The sequence below is a fragment of the Ptychodera flava genome (genome assembly GCF_041260155.1).
Source record: "Ptychodera flava strain L36383 chromosome 23 unlocalized genomic scaffold, AS_Pfla_20210202 Scaffold_23__1_contigs__length_28996876_pilon, whole genome shotgun sequence".
Lineage (NCBI taxonomy): Eukaryota > Metazoa > Hemichordata > Enteropneusta > Ptychoderidae > Ptychodera > Ptychodera flava.
Window position 1 is genome coordinate 26,453,764 of NW_027248277.1, and position 13,578 is coordinate 26,467,341.

A 13,578-nucleotide genomic window follows, 5' to 3' on the forward strand; every position below is an offset into this window, starting at 1 on the left:
TTCAATTAGTCTAGAACATTCTCAAGGTCACTGCCCTTGATGACCTCACAACCTTGAATTCAATTAGTCATGTTTGGAATGTTCTGGAAAGTTGATTAGTTGTGTAAGGGAGATAATTTTAGAACAGTAATTAGCATGTCAATAAAAGTTCTAGATTGTTCTTATATGCCTTTATAAAAGGGACGTGCTCAGCTTCCAGTCAGACTTTTGGGATCGTGTCTCTTGTGTGTTACTAAACTCCAGCAGTAGTCATTCTCAAGACTTTTCAAGACCTTCACTGCCAACGCTGGATTTATACTGTGGACTTCTGTGCAGTTTCAAGCCTGCAAGCCAAAGGACTGTTCATTCATCCAACTGACTGTTACAACTCTGAGACTGGAGCTTTGCCGTCCCAGCTGAGATAAGTAGTCTGTACACTTTTAAAGCTTGTACTCTATCCCTGACTTAGCAATTAGTTTTTTTTCGTAATAAATTTTGTTTAAACGGAAACTGCTGAGTTCACCCTTTTGTTCGTTTTCTCTGCACGTAACACTTGCTTGAAATGTTAAGATTTACTCAGAGTTAAGTTATACACAAGTTGTTTGTGTAAGTAAGTTTGTGTGGTGAAGTTACCTGATATTATCATTCATCACTCATCTTATTCAATCTACACATGATTTCACTCGGCTGCCTTCATCTTTGTGAAGATTTACTTAATTAAGTGATACCATGACAGGTTTTTTTGTTTATGTAACATAATGATTGGAACTGATACAAATAAACTGGAGTCTGTTTTATTGGTATGGTGCATCTTGCCATATGCCTTGGATTGAAATCCCTCATCAGTGTATGGGGTTTCCTCCATGAAATATTTGCTAAAGTTGATCCACTACATAAAACATAAGCTCACAACTTTTTTCTAGATCATATTTCACTACAAATTGGCATCAAATAAAACTACATATTTCAGTGTCTTCAAAATTGATTTACAAGGTATTCCGGGTTGGAATAGGTCATTCAAGCTTGCGGACTAATATATTGGCTCCAAAAACAAAAAATCATTGGTTCCCCCAGTTTGAAAAATGATTTGGCTTAGGTAGTCTCCAGGGATTTTTATAAGAAAATGCAAAGCTATCAGATAAACACCAATGAGACAAAAGCACTTTTTGACCGAAATTGACAAAAATTGCTCCAAAAATACAAAATTTTGCATTTTCTCACTGTATAAAAATATCTGACTTAAGTCATCCTAAGGACCTGTATACTGAATATCAAAAAGTCTGACAAGGAGTTTTGAAGAAAAAAATAGATCTACAATGACAAAAATAATCTCAAAAATACAAAGTTGCATATCTTGGCACGATTTTACAAAATCTTATTGCTGCCATCCTAAGGGACATGTATAATCAATATTAATGTGTCTGACCAGAACTTTTGAATGATATTTTTGGTTAAATATGACAATAATTGCCTTAAAATTTAAGTTTTAAAATATTTCATAACAATATGAACAAATGTCAATAAGGTTATCCCTGCAGAACAGTATTTTAGATTTCTGTGGCAATACTAGAGTTTATTTGCTTCTTCAAGCATAACCATTCTTTTCCTTGACATAAGGTAAACTTCAGCCTCCTCCAACAACACAATTGTGATGTAGTCTACAACAAACCTGAGTGAGAAAAATAGAAATATAGATATATATTAATACATTTTTGTATATTTCAAATGCTATGCTGACAAGCTAAATATTGATTTTTTAGCAATCTTTTTGTAGTAAAATAACAACTTACAGTGGACAAATATAAATAATGAAAATAATATCAAAAGTAAGCATTACAGGCCCTCTAAATTTTTGAGAGTTGTAATATAATAACTTACACATTATCCCAAAACCATTCACAGGATACAGCTCAAGTTGTAACTACAAAATGGTACACCAATGTGAGTAGCAACATATGAACATAATACCCTACTTACATTGACGTTTCTTTCACATTCCTCTTCCATCTGTTGTTAAGGCAGTGTCATATCATTCAAAGATACTGTCAAAACAAACAGAAATCCATTATTACATCAGAATGAATAAACACTGTTAACAGACGTTTCATATTAAAAAGTATTCTTTTTTAATACTCTCTGTTTTCAACAGACATGCCATAAACCTTCAAAAGACACAGTTTATGTTTACTTTGCATATAAAAATGATATTAGTCTTGCAATGGTTATGTATAAGTGGAGCTGACAACAGTTGCCCACAATGGGCAGTGACACATATGATTTGAATAAAATATCACTTTTAACATGGTCGTCATTTCCTTCTTTTGGCAGGTTACATCTGAACATATTTTACAGTACATGATCCTCATACAAATTAAAATGCCTCTTATTCAAAATGTAAGAACTTTATTGCCAATCAAAAAAAGTTTTGTTTAACAACATTTAATAAAAAAATGTGAAAATCTAAGAAAGTTTGACCAAGTCAGTATGGAGTTAAATTGTTTGGAAATCTTGAAATTGGAAGAATAGTGAAGCCAGGAAATTGGGTGATTTGCAAACATTTGCAAAAATTAACACTTCTTTATCAAGCAACCTACGACTGCTTGACAGCCTTGAAGATGAACCCAAATAATAATATTTTAATCTTGGGTTAACAATTTCATTAAATTAAATGAATGTCTACAAAAAAGTGATTTTGGTGCAAAATACCATGTGTTGGGTGCAGCGCCCCTTAATTAGCAAGTTTTATACCACTGCAAAGTCTCTGTGCAACCAGGTGACACATTCTGACTCAGCATGATCTAACAGCAGATTCCTGCATAAAATTTTGATTTGAAAACTTGAATCACTTTTAATAGCATGAAAAGAGCAAAGGAGAAACTTAGATGACAAAGCCTTATAAGGGAAAGAGAGATGTACCACATGACTCCGTGCAACCAGGTGACACATTTGACTCAGCATACTCCTAAAGCAGACGACTGCATAAAATTTTGATTTTGAATCACTTTGTAATAGTATAAAAAGAGCAAAACCAATTAGAAAAATTAGCATTCACAGCCTTAGCACAGTAAGAGAGATGCACCAGAGTGTCCATGCAACCAGGTGACACATGGTGACTAGCATACTCCAAATGCAGATTCTGCAAAAATATTTGATTAGACAACTTAAATTAGCTGGCGATAGCATAGAAAGATGAAAACCAATGAGAAAACTTAGAAGTCACAGCCTTAGCACAGTAAGAGAGATGCACCAGAGTATCCGTGCAATCAGGTGACACATGGTGACTCAGCATACTAAAAATGCAGTTCCTGCAAAAATTAGATTAGACAACTTAAATCAGTTGGCGATAGCATAGAAAGATGAAAACAATGAGTAAACTTAGAAGTCACAGCCTTAGCACAGTAAGAGAGATGCACCAGAGTGTCCGTGCACCAGGTGACACATGGTGACTCAGCATACTAAAAAGCAGTTCCTGCAAAATATTTAGATTAGACAACTTAAATCAGTTGGCGATAGCATAGAAAGATGAAAACCAATGAGAAAACTTAGAAGTCACAGCCTTAGCACAGTAAGAGAGATGCACCAGAGTGTCCGTGCAACCAGGTGACACATGGTGACTCAGCATACTAAAAATGCAGTTCCTGCAAAAAATTTAGATTAGACAACTTAAATCAGTTGGCGATAGCATAGAAAGATGAAAACCAATGAGAAAACTTAGAAGTCACAGCCATAGCACAGTAAGAGAGATGCACCAGAGTGTCCGTGCAACCAGGTGACACATGGTGACTCAGCATACTAAAAATGCAGTTCCTGCAAAAAATTAGATTAGACAACTTAAATCAGTTGGCGATAGCATAGAAAGATGAAAACAAATGAGAAAACTTAGAAGTCACAGCCTTAGCACAGTAAGAGAAGCACCAGAGTGTCCGTGCAACCAGGTGACACATGGTGACTCAGCATACTAAAAATGCAGTTCCTGCAAAAAATTTAGATTAGACAACTTAAATCAGTTGGCGATAGCATAGAAAGATGAAAACCAATGAGAAAACTTAGCAGTCACAGCCTTAGCACAGTAAGAGAGATGCACCAGAGTGTCCGTGCAACCAGGTGACACATGGTGACTCAGCATACTAAAAATGCAGTTCCTGCAAAAAATTTAGATTAGACAACCTAAATCAGTTGGCGATAGCATAGAAAGATGAAAACCAATGAGAAAACTTAGCAGTCACAGCCTTAGCACAGTAAGAGAGATGCACCAGAGTGTCCGTGCAACCAGGTGACACATGGTGACTAGCATACTCCAAATGCAGATTCTGCAAAAATATTGATTAGACAACCTTCAGTTGGCAATAGCATAGAAAGATGAAAACCAATGGCAAAACTTAGAAGTCACAGCATAGCACACTAAGAGAGATGCACCAGAGTGTCCGTGCAACCAGGTGACACATGGTGACTAGCATACTCCAAATGCAGATTCTGCAAAAAAATTTGATTAGACAACTTAAATCAGTTGGCGATAGCATAGAAAGATGAAAACCAATGAGAAAACTTAGCATCCACAGCCTTAGCACACTATAAAAGAGAGATGCGCCAGAGTGTCTCGCATGCAACCAGGTTACACATTGTGACTCAGCATACTCAAAATGCAGTTCCTGCAAATAATTTAATTAGACAACTTAAATCAATTAGTGATAGCATAGAAAGATGAAAACCAATGAGAAAACTTAGAAGTCACAGCCTTAGCACAGTAAGAGAGATGCACCAGAGTGTCCGTGCAACCAGGTGACACATGGTGACTAGCATACTCCAAATGCAGATTCTGCAAAAATATTTGATTAGACAACTTAAATTAGTTGGCGATAGCATAGAAAGATGATAAACCACTGGGAAAACTTAGAAGTCACAGCCATAGCACACTAAGAGAGATGCGCCGGAGTGTCCATGCAACCAGGTTTATAATGCTTTGAGCATTTTCGACCGTTGTTACTGAAGCAGTGCCATGAATACAAAAGCAAGCACAGTAGCTTTGTACGGCTTTGGACCATAACGATCAAACACTAAAGTGCTGAATCTGTCGAGGTCGATCATGATGACTGATGTATGTAGACACAGTCAGAGGCGAACTGTCATGTAGACCTGGTTTCGTCTGACCTCTGAATTTTAAAGACCCCTGAATTTTAAAACCGCTTGCATGCTAACACCAGAGATATATGAGAAATCGTATCCTTGTGTTACAAGCCTACGATCAAGAATCGAACAGACTACTATACTTGTACTCACTTGCTTCGAAATGGCACAAATGAAAACGTGCTTTGACAACCAGAGCTAGCACAAGGTACAAGAATGCAAGGAATTACCCATGCTTGGACTTTCAACTCTGATCTTTGACATCGAAACATAACCAAATATGGGTGTGTCATAGCCAACAACCACATGACATATTTACAACCAGATGACAGGACTCCCAAACGCGCGTACTCCCTCTATCAAATGCTATGGCACGGTTTGTAACACAAAATGGCCGCTGACAGAATTACGGACAGACGCTGATTGGCTTATCCGTCAGTATGACCCGGGTCACTGCAACTCGACTGAAAACATGGACAGCCATCGATGGAGACCGATTGAACGCTGTAATTGAAGCGTCTTTGACCTTGTACGATATATCATACACGTTAAAGGTGGGAATTTCTCGTTCTATTGGTCTAGTTAATCACCACATAGTTTAATTTCTCAAAATGCTAGCTCGTTTGCCAATGCCACACTTCATCCTCTCGTTGCCACACAATGAATAGTTGTACAGTTTTTCTCGAGGGTCTCTGGTGTACAGACCATGGGTGTAAGGTCGATTTTTACATCCATGTACAGACTCAGACAGGCATTGGAATTCAGTTACTGAATCAGTTGCTTAGATTACATATCTCGATTACCTGTACCGTAGCTGCAATGATTGCAGGAGGAGTCGCTCGTCTGGACTTTGTACGCGACCCCAAGGTCGCGTACAAAGTCAATCCAGACGAACAACATCGTCCCTAGCTGCAAAATTGTAGCGCTACGGTGAGGCGGTCGGTGATTTTTGGTTTTTTGCGACTTCGCTCACCAGTAGCGCTACAAGGCCGATGGCCCTGGGGAGTATCATATAAGCGCGTCGTACTCGACCAGCGTTTTGATGTGGAATGCAACATATTTACTGCATTTGGTCGTACCGATTTATCACTACTGAAGACTAAACAGTATACTGCACTAACTTTGTCATTTATGGGGTTGGAATTTGTTCAAACACGACGATCGCGTTCCGAAACATTTCTGGGAGCCGTCATTACCAACTTCCGGTAATGGCGGCTCCCACAAACACCGACGCCCCACGCTCAATGTTTTCAGAACGCGATCGTCGTGTTTGAACAAATTCCAACCCCATAAATGACAAAGTTAGTGCAGTATACTGTTTAGTCTTCAGTAGTGATAAATCGGTACGACCAAATGCAGTAAATATGTTGCATTCCACATCAAAACGCCTGGTCGAGTACGACGCGCTTATATGATACTCCCCAGGGCCATCGGCCTTGTAGCGCTACTGGTGAGCGAAGTCGCAAAAACCAAAAATCCCCGACCGCCTCACCGTAGCGCTACAATTTTGCAGCTACCCCTCCCCTACAATCATTGCAGCTACCAGGTCGCGTACAAAGTCAATCCAGACGAGCAACCTCCGCTACGATCATTGAACACCAACCCATAATTATCGAGCGGAGAAAACAGTGCCAATCACATTGTTTTTGACACTGACTGTTCACAGTTATTTTAAAAATAAAGCTTTAGCTGCAAAAATTGTACGATCATTTTTCATAAGTAGATATGTGCACAACCCCATGTACCAAAAAAAATACTTCAATTATTTCTGCTATATTGTTGTTGTTGTTGTTGTTGTTGTTGTTGTTTTGTGTGTGTGTGTGTGTATGTGTGTGTTGTGTGTGTGTGTGTGTAAGCATATACACTGGAGCAAAGGGTAAAGGGTCTATGGTGTAAGTAAGAGAGCCAAAAAAACAAAGTGACAATACTTGAAGCCTCAAGAATCCTGTCTACATTGATGACTTTTTTATCAATCTTGTGCTTTCATAACTAAACATAGAGCCTATTAAAACCTTGTTGGTATTTTTTTATAATACATTTCCATCAGGATAAACAAGTGGAGTGCTTAAAGCATCTAGTGAATGGCAGTGAAGTCATGACAGTATTGCTGACCGCTATTGAAAAACTATCATCTATGCTTTGTTACTGAACATACTAAATGAATATCACAACAATCCTCGGATGAACCACAAGGTTGTTTTAGATCTCAACCTGGTGTCCCTTATGGCTGACCAGGTGCAGCGTCTCAACGTACAGTACAGCTGAGTGATCAAGAACAAGGCTCTATTACAGGTTTGTTTATATGCTCATGTGTAATTCCATTTTTTTATTTGTAAAATGTATGGTAATGTCAAATAAATCATATCACCTAATTTTGAGAATGCTGCAACTATCTATCCACTAATCTATTATCAAGACTTGTGGGGACCATATGTTATTTAAAACCTACTACCTTGATGTATTTAATAGAAACTGAACTGCATTACTTTTATGAAATATTATCTCTCAATAAGTGTTTTCATGCATCCCATATGGGTGTAAGCTGGCATATAATAATATGACTCGAAACTTTCTCAGACATGTACAGTTATATTGTCAAGCACTGCGATGGTGTGGTGTTACATGTAAGGGTGTGCAAAACAGTTATTATCAATGGCAGTATCAACTATTGAAGGACAAAATGCAAAATGCAAAACTACATACGATTTGTCATTTCATTCTATAAATAACATGTGTATTTTCCCAATATGACATATTCAACTGCAGTCTTCATAAATACAGTATTACATATTTTTCATTCACAGACAGAGATAGTGCCATCATGCTACTCAGTCCAGAAATGCTATTTAGTGGTAATTGAAGAAATCATCTATGCCAATCAAAGTACAGAGACACCTTTCCATAGTTGTCGATGAAGCACACTGTGTTGTTCAGTGGTATGTGTCAATAATTAATAACGTGTATATAAAAATATATGTCTACGTTTGTGTGTGTATACATAGTATAAATTATTCAGTTATACTTCAAAACTTTTATCACATTGAATGTCTGAGTGAGGAATGTAGCTGCCATCAGATTTTTCAGTATTTTGAAGAAATATTGTATAATGGTAAAATCACCAATTTTGCATGAGAATTGAGTGAAGTGGCAATGATAATCATCATATTCAGCACAATGAAAACAGAAAACACTTCAATTTGAAAATTGATATGAAATATTACTAATCCTGCTGAGATAGAGATGACCACACACAGCTTTTATGATCTCCCACTCTTAAAAATGTTGACATGTCTATTTTTATTTTTACTTGTACAGGGGTAAAATACTATGCTCACATTGGCGAACTACAGAGTCTTCTTCCAAGAGCTAACATGGTAGCACTCACTGTAACAGCAACTCCAGATCTGAAATAAAGAAAATGTTATGCATGGAAAAATGTGAGCTGGTGAGATGTGATCTTGACCGCCACAATATATTCTACCAAACAATACAGGCTCCAACATCAATTGCTGACACATTCTCTTGGCTTTTTGAATCTCTGAGATGCATGAAGACGCTAACTAAGAACACATAATTTACTGCAGAAATATCAATTCTTGTGCTTATTTGTACAAGTATTTTATCATTGAATTAAATGATGAATCATGGATTGGGTCACCAACATTTCAGAATGCACTGTTTACCATGTACCACCACTCCACACCAGTGAAACATGATTGGTTGAAAATCATTCAGCAAGACTGAATCTAAGTTGAGAGTAATCATAGCTACTGTTGCATTCAGTATGGGAGTGAATGCCCCTGATGTCTACATGTCCATTCATTGGGGAGCCTCTAGATCCTTTGAAGGCTTTGTACAGGAATCAGACATTTGCTATGGACAATGTGACTGTAGGGAATGCCCTATACGTTCTGGTTTGATCGCAGAGAGACTTAACAATGAGGAACTTTGTGCAGCTGCTAAGGATGCCAGCACCTGATTAGTAGTATTACTGACGAACAACAACGGATCATCAAACAAGATTGACCAATATAGAGATTAAATGTCTTAGGCTTTGATTTCATCAATAGTAATGACTAGGTTGACAGATGCTGTCATTTCTGATATTGTAGACAATATTCCCTACATTCATTGTAAGGACAATACACTCACAGAGTTTGTGTTTGATTCACATATTGCCTCAGTGGTGTGGAAAATCATTAGTGAAAAATTAGAGTGAAACTATTAGGATTTACATACAACTTAACATACTTGCATTCAGAAAAGTGTCATGGTTTTCAATATGTCTAGGCTGAACAAGATCAGGAATGCTGGACTTAGAGGGCTGTAGAGCAAAAGGATTGGTGTTAGGCTAGCTGCATGAGAAAACGAGAGCCACAGATCCTACCCATGTCCCATGTGTAAGTACCTACTCTAAGCAAACAGAATTCCATTTGTGCCTCTGCATGTTTTTTCTCCAGCTATGGTCTCATTTTCTTGGCTTACTTACTGTTCGGACCATATTTAGTACCTACCCTAAAAAGTGTCTTTACTGTAAGTAGATCCAACAGGCGCAGAGAAGAGTAAATCAAAAATTTACTGGTTGATGTCCATTAATCCATTCACACATTGCCATCTTGGCTTGCCCTGTGATGATTAATGGACATCGACAGACAGCAACAGAACTTTGATTTACTTTGCAGTGCTCCAGTTGGATGTACTAACAGCAAGACTGTTTTGTCAGGGTAGGTACTAAATTTGGTCTGAATGTGAAAAAGCCAAGAAAATAAGACCAGAGCGGGAGAAAAGCATGCAGAGGCGCAAACGGAATTCCGTTCGCTTAGAATATGTACTTTGGCATAGGTAGGATCTGTAGCGCTTGTTTTTTTCCGGTACAACCCACGAGAGCTATGACTGCAGCTAGCTATCTTTAGCCCAGGGGAAAAAAATTCTTGTTCATCAGATTTTTTGCGCCAAGCTTCAGAAGCGGCTAGCAATTTTTTTTTTCCAAACCAGCAAAATCTACCAGTAATTTCACCGGTAATGATAACCTGGTCAAGATTTTGCAACACTCTTCAATAACAGAGTGAATTGCGTGCAGGAGTGCAGCAGATCTAGAATAAACATGTATTAAACACAAATGGTGGATACAAGCAATAGTTGTGCAGATCCACTAGGGGGCAAGCTTAAAAAGCCCACCTAGTAAACAAATTTTCAAAAACATAAAATTCCAAATCTGCAAAAGTAGAAGTGGCGATTTGGATGAACAATTTTTTTTCCCTGGCCTTACTGTGTAGTTATATTCAAAACAAATTTCAATTTTGCTTGGTCTTCCCAGTGTATTGTGATCTCCCCACTGTATAGTGATCTCAGAGTCCAATATTTATCCAAATACTATTACACACTGCCTACAGTGCAAAGTTTTCTTTACTGTTACTAGACCAGAATGAGACAGTCATTCAAAATTAAGCCAAGTCTATGTGTCATGCTTTCGAAAGGTCAAACTCTGCATTTGAATGAGTATCATGAGAACTACTCGGTGTTTTGTTACAGGCGGTATTATTTATTTTATTCATTTTGTGACTGATGATTTTGCTCCCTCCATACCTGAACTTCATTATGTGACATGTACACTTTTGGGCTGGTGGCCTCCAATATTGTAATAAAAGTTATTGATTTACACAAAACTCAGAGATGTGAGAATATTTGAAATCTTTATTTACTTTTGACTAACCCATGTCAATAAATATGACATACATATTGACAGGGTGGGGCGCATGTATTTTCCTCAAGAATTTGAAGGGTGGTCACCCAAAAATAATCCTGGAAAAAATCAAAATCCCCCTCCCCCAGATGTAAAAAATTAACACTCCCTAATTACAAGTCAAGACTTGTAATGTTCCTGTCTTGATGTCTGTATGTTTACATCACAGACCTACATTGTACTTTAGCATGGGGTTTAACAATGGAACACATGAATCAAAATGAAAGGATCTTGTTTCCTCACGTGTGTTCCTTGTTGGTGTCTGCAAGATGCCAATAAAAGTAATCAGAGTAATCAGTCAAGATAGCACACAAAAAATCCATGTTCAGCAATGAAATCTCTAGAGCGGAATGAAATTGGTGGTAATTTGCAATGCGATGTTCAAACAGATGTTCTGTGATAGCAAAAAAAATTCAAATCTCACAAATGCACACAATTACAACAGCCTGTGAGTGCACTTTTTCAGAATGCCCATTTACTAGTTGAGTATTCTTTTTCTTTCCATTTATCCACCTGTGTTATTCTTTGGGATCAATATTACAGAAAATGTCAGCATAAAGTTGGGAAATGATCATGTGCCCTCCCTGACTTATGTTTCAACTCCTCATATATGTTCACTATCAACACTAGCTTTTGTATGTGTTCCTGACTGAAATGCACATCGAGTTCTTGAAGCTAATGCTTCTCTGAAGTTCTCAATGTCATCACAGTACAACACAGTCTTTCCAATCCTGGCAACAGCAGCACTGGTGTGATTTAGTCCCAATGATTTCATTCTTTTCTCAGCAAGTCTATTTGGGAGTTCCATGACATAGTAACCATCAAAATTATTTCCTTCTCCTCTCGATAAGTTAATGAACCTATTCCAGGTTATTTGATGACTGAGCCATGGTGACAACAGTGCTTCGGTACTTGCTTGGAGAAGAAAAGCCTCAAGTCTATACTTGATCTTGTGACTAGAATAATAGACAAGCATAGCATATCTCCAATGCCTCAAGCATCTCTCTCCATACCATAGGATATATCAGGCTTGGGAATATGGGTCGGAGTTGTTATTACCTGTATCAAATTAAAAAAACAGACATTGGTTTCTATCTATTGAATATATACAATGTAATTAAAAGCACAAATAGTATTCTATAAGATTCTATCACATTAAAAGTTAATAAGAATAAAATTGTTATGATCACAGTTTTAACAATTTTGGTTAAAATTCACAAGCTGAACCTTAAAAGTGCAAGTAGTAAGACAGTGTCCAAAATAACATCAGATGTAGAATTTGAGTGGTGTCACATTTGGCGATTCTTTTTTTTTTTGAAAATTGAGTGGTTAGAGTACAGACACATCAGAATCACAAGTGTATATGATATAGCAAAAATAAAATGTACAAAATTGTATGGTCTTCAATACCGCAGGTATAATAGCCTTGAAAATCAAACTTAACAGAAAATATACATACCTTTTGTGTTGTAGTGTCTGTTTTGTTCACTTCATATCTTGTCTTGGGGTGATACAGGAAGTGGTTACTTGAGAGATCTGCAATGGATCCATAAACATATGGCAAGTTATCTCTAAATGAACACATACTCTGATGAAAATTGGATACATGAATTGGCTTGATTTTCCCTCATCTTGTTTCCTCTGTAGAATATCATTTAACATTTGGTCACACTGCCATAAGCTTAGGGCAGCACTAAGACAGTTGAGGGCCACATGGTAGTTTCTGAGTTTTGTGATATAGATGCACAGAATAGGGCGAACAATCATGACAGTGTTTGAAAAAAACGTGCTTAGTAGCACTATCAACCTCTCATTATGTAAGACTTTGGGAAGTTTGAAAAATATCTTTGTGGTGATATTTTCCTGCGCGAGGTGTTTGGAAGTTTTTTCCGGTCAAGTTTCAGAAGTGTGTAGGCAACGTAATTAACTCGCAAAAGTATGGGTTCGCTCACAGTCCCATAGAGGGACTGTGGTTCACTGTTTATGGCAACACTCATTAGACAGATCATGGAGGTAGAAGGAAAGACAGATGACATGTATGTGGTCGGTAGTGATTAGTATCGATAGCTATTAAGATATATCTCCGCTATATAGGAGACTGGGTACCGTACGTTGTGAGTTCGAACCCAGTTAAAACCACCGTATATTGCATACATACCGCATTTGGTGTACATGGAAACATTCTTTTTTTTCTAGTCGCCAATCTCTCAATTTTTTGCGATCTTTTCCACAAACTCTCCTACTGCAGTACAGTAGCTCGACTCGAGGTTTTGCCTGGGTATTTGGGTCGGACTGCAAAACCATCTGGTTTTGCCGCCCGACCCAAATACCCGGCAAAACCTCGAGCTACTGTACTGCAGCTACGGTCTCTTATGAAAAGACAACAAATCACACACACAGACATTGCCGAGAGTCACTTACAGCATGTGTCGTCTCCGCTGCGTCGTCTCCATGTTTTCAGTCGAGTTGCAGTGACCCCGGGTCATACTGAAGGATAAGCCAATCAGCGTCTGTCCGTAATTCTGTCAGCGGCCATTTTGTGTTACAAACCGTGCCATAGCATTTCCCTTTCCCCAGACTCTCTTCTCGCCGGTAGCGCAGAGGAGTCTGGGTAACCGAGACTACTGTCGAACCAGAAAGCAAGCGCCTTCCAGGCTTGACCTGTTGACCTGACCTCAAATGACCCCTATTACCCACAACCCCCTGCTTTGTATGCAAACATACAACATGGC

General features: G+C 38.1%; 3 long non-coding RNA genes across 3 annotated transcripts; 1 reads left to right on the top strand and 2 right to left on the bottom strand.

Moving 5' to 3' along the window:
• Nucleotides 1-656: 656 nt before the first annotated feature.
• Nucleotides 657-5,314, bottom strand: LOC139123679 (uncharacterized). The gene is made up of 3 exons (XR_011549750.1): nt 5,257-5,314; nt 1,957-2,021; nt 657-1,648 (listed from the first exon to the last, which is right to left on the bottom strand). It is a non-coding gene; the product is annotated as an uncharacterized lncRNA (long non-coding RNA).
• Nucleotides 5,315-5,554: 240 nt separating this feature from the next.
• On the top strand, nt 5,555-10,769 carry LOC139123680 (uncharacterized). The gene is made up of 4 exons (XR_011549751.1): nt 5,555-5,657; nt 7,151-7,395; nt 7,908-8,039; nt 8,419-10,769. It is a non-coding gene; the product is annotated as an uncharacterized lncRNA (long non-coding RNA).
• Nucleotides 10,770-10,860: 91 nt separating this feature from the next.
• On the bottom strand, nt 10,861-13,418 carry LOC139123681 (uncharacterized). Its single transcript, XR_011549752.1, has 3 exons — nt 13,268-13,418; nt 12,306-12,382; nt 10,861-11,905 (listed from the first exon to the last, which is right to left on the bottom strand). It is a non-coding gene; the product is annotated as an uncharacterized lncRNA (long non-coding RNA).
• Nucleotides 13,419-13,578: the final 160 nt, after the last annotated feature.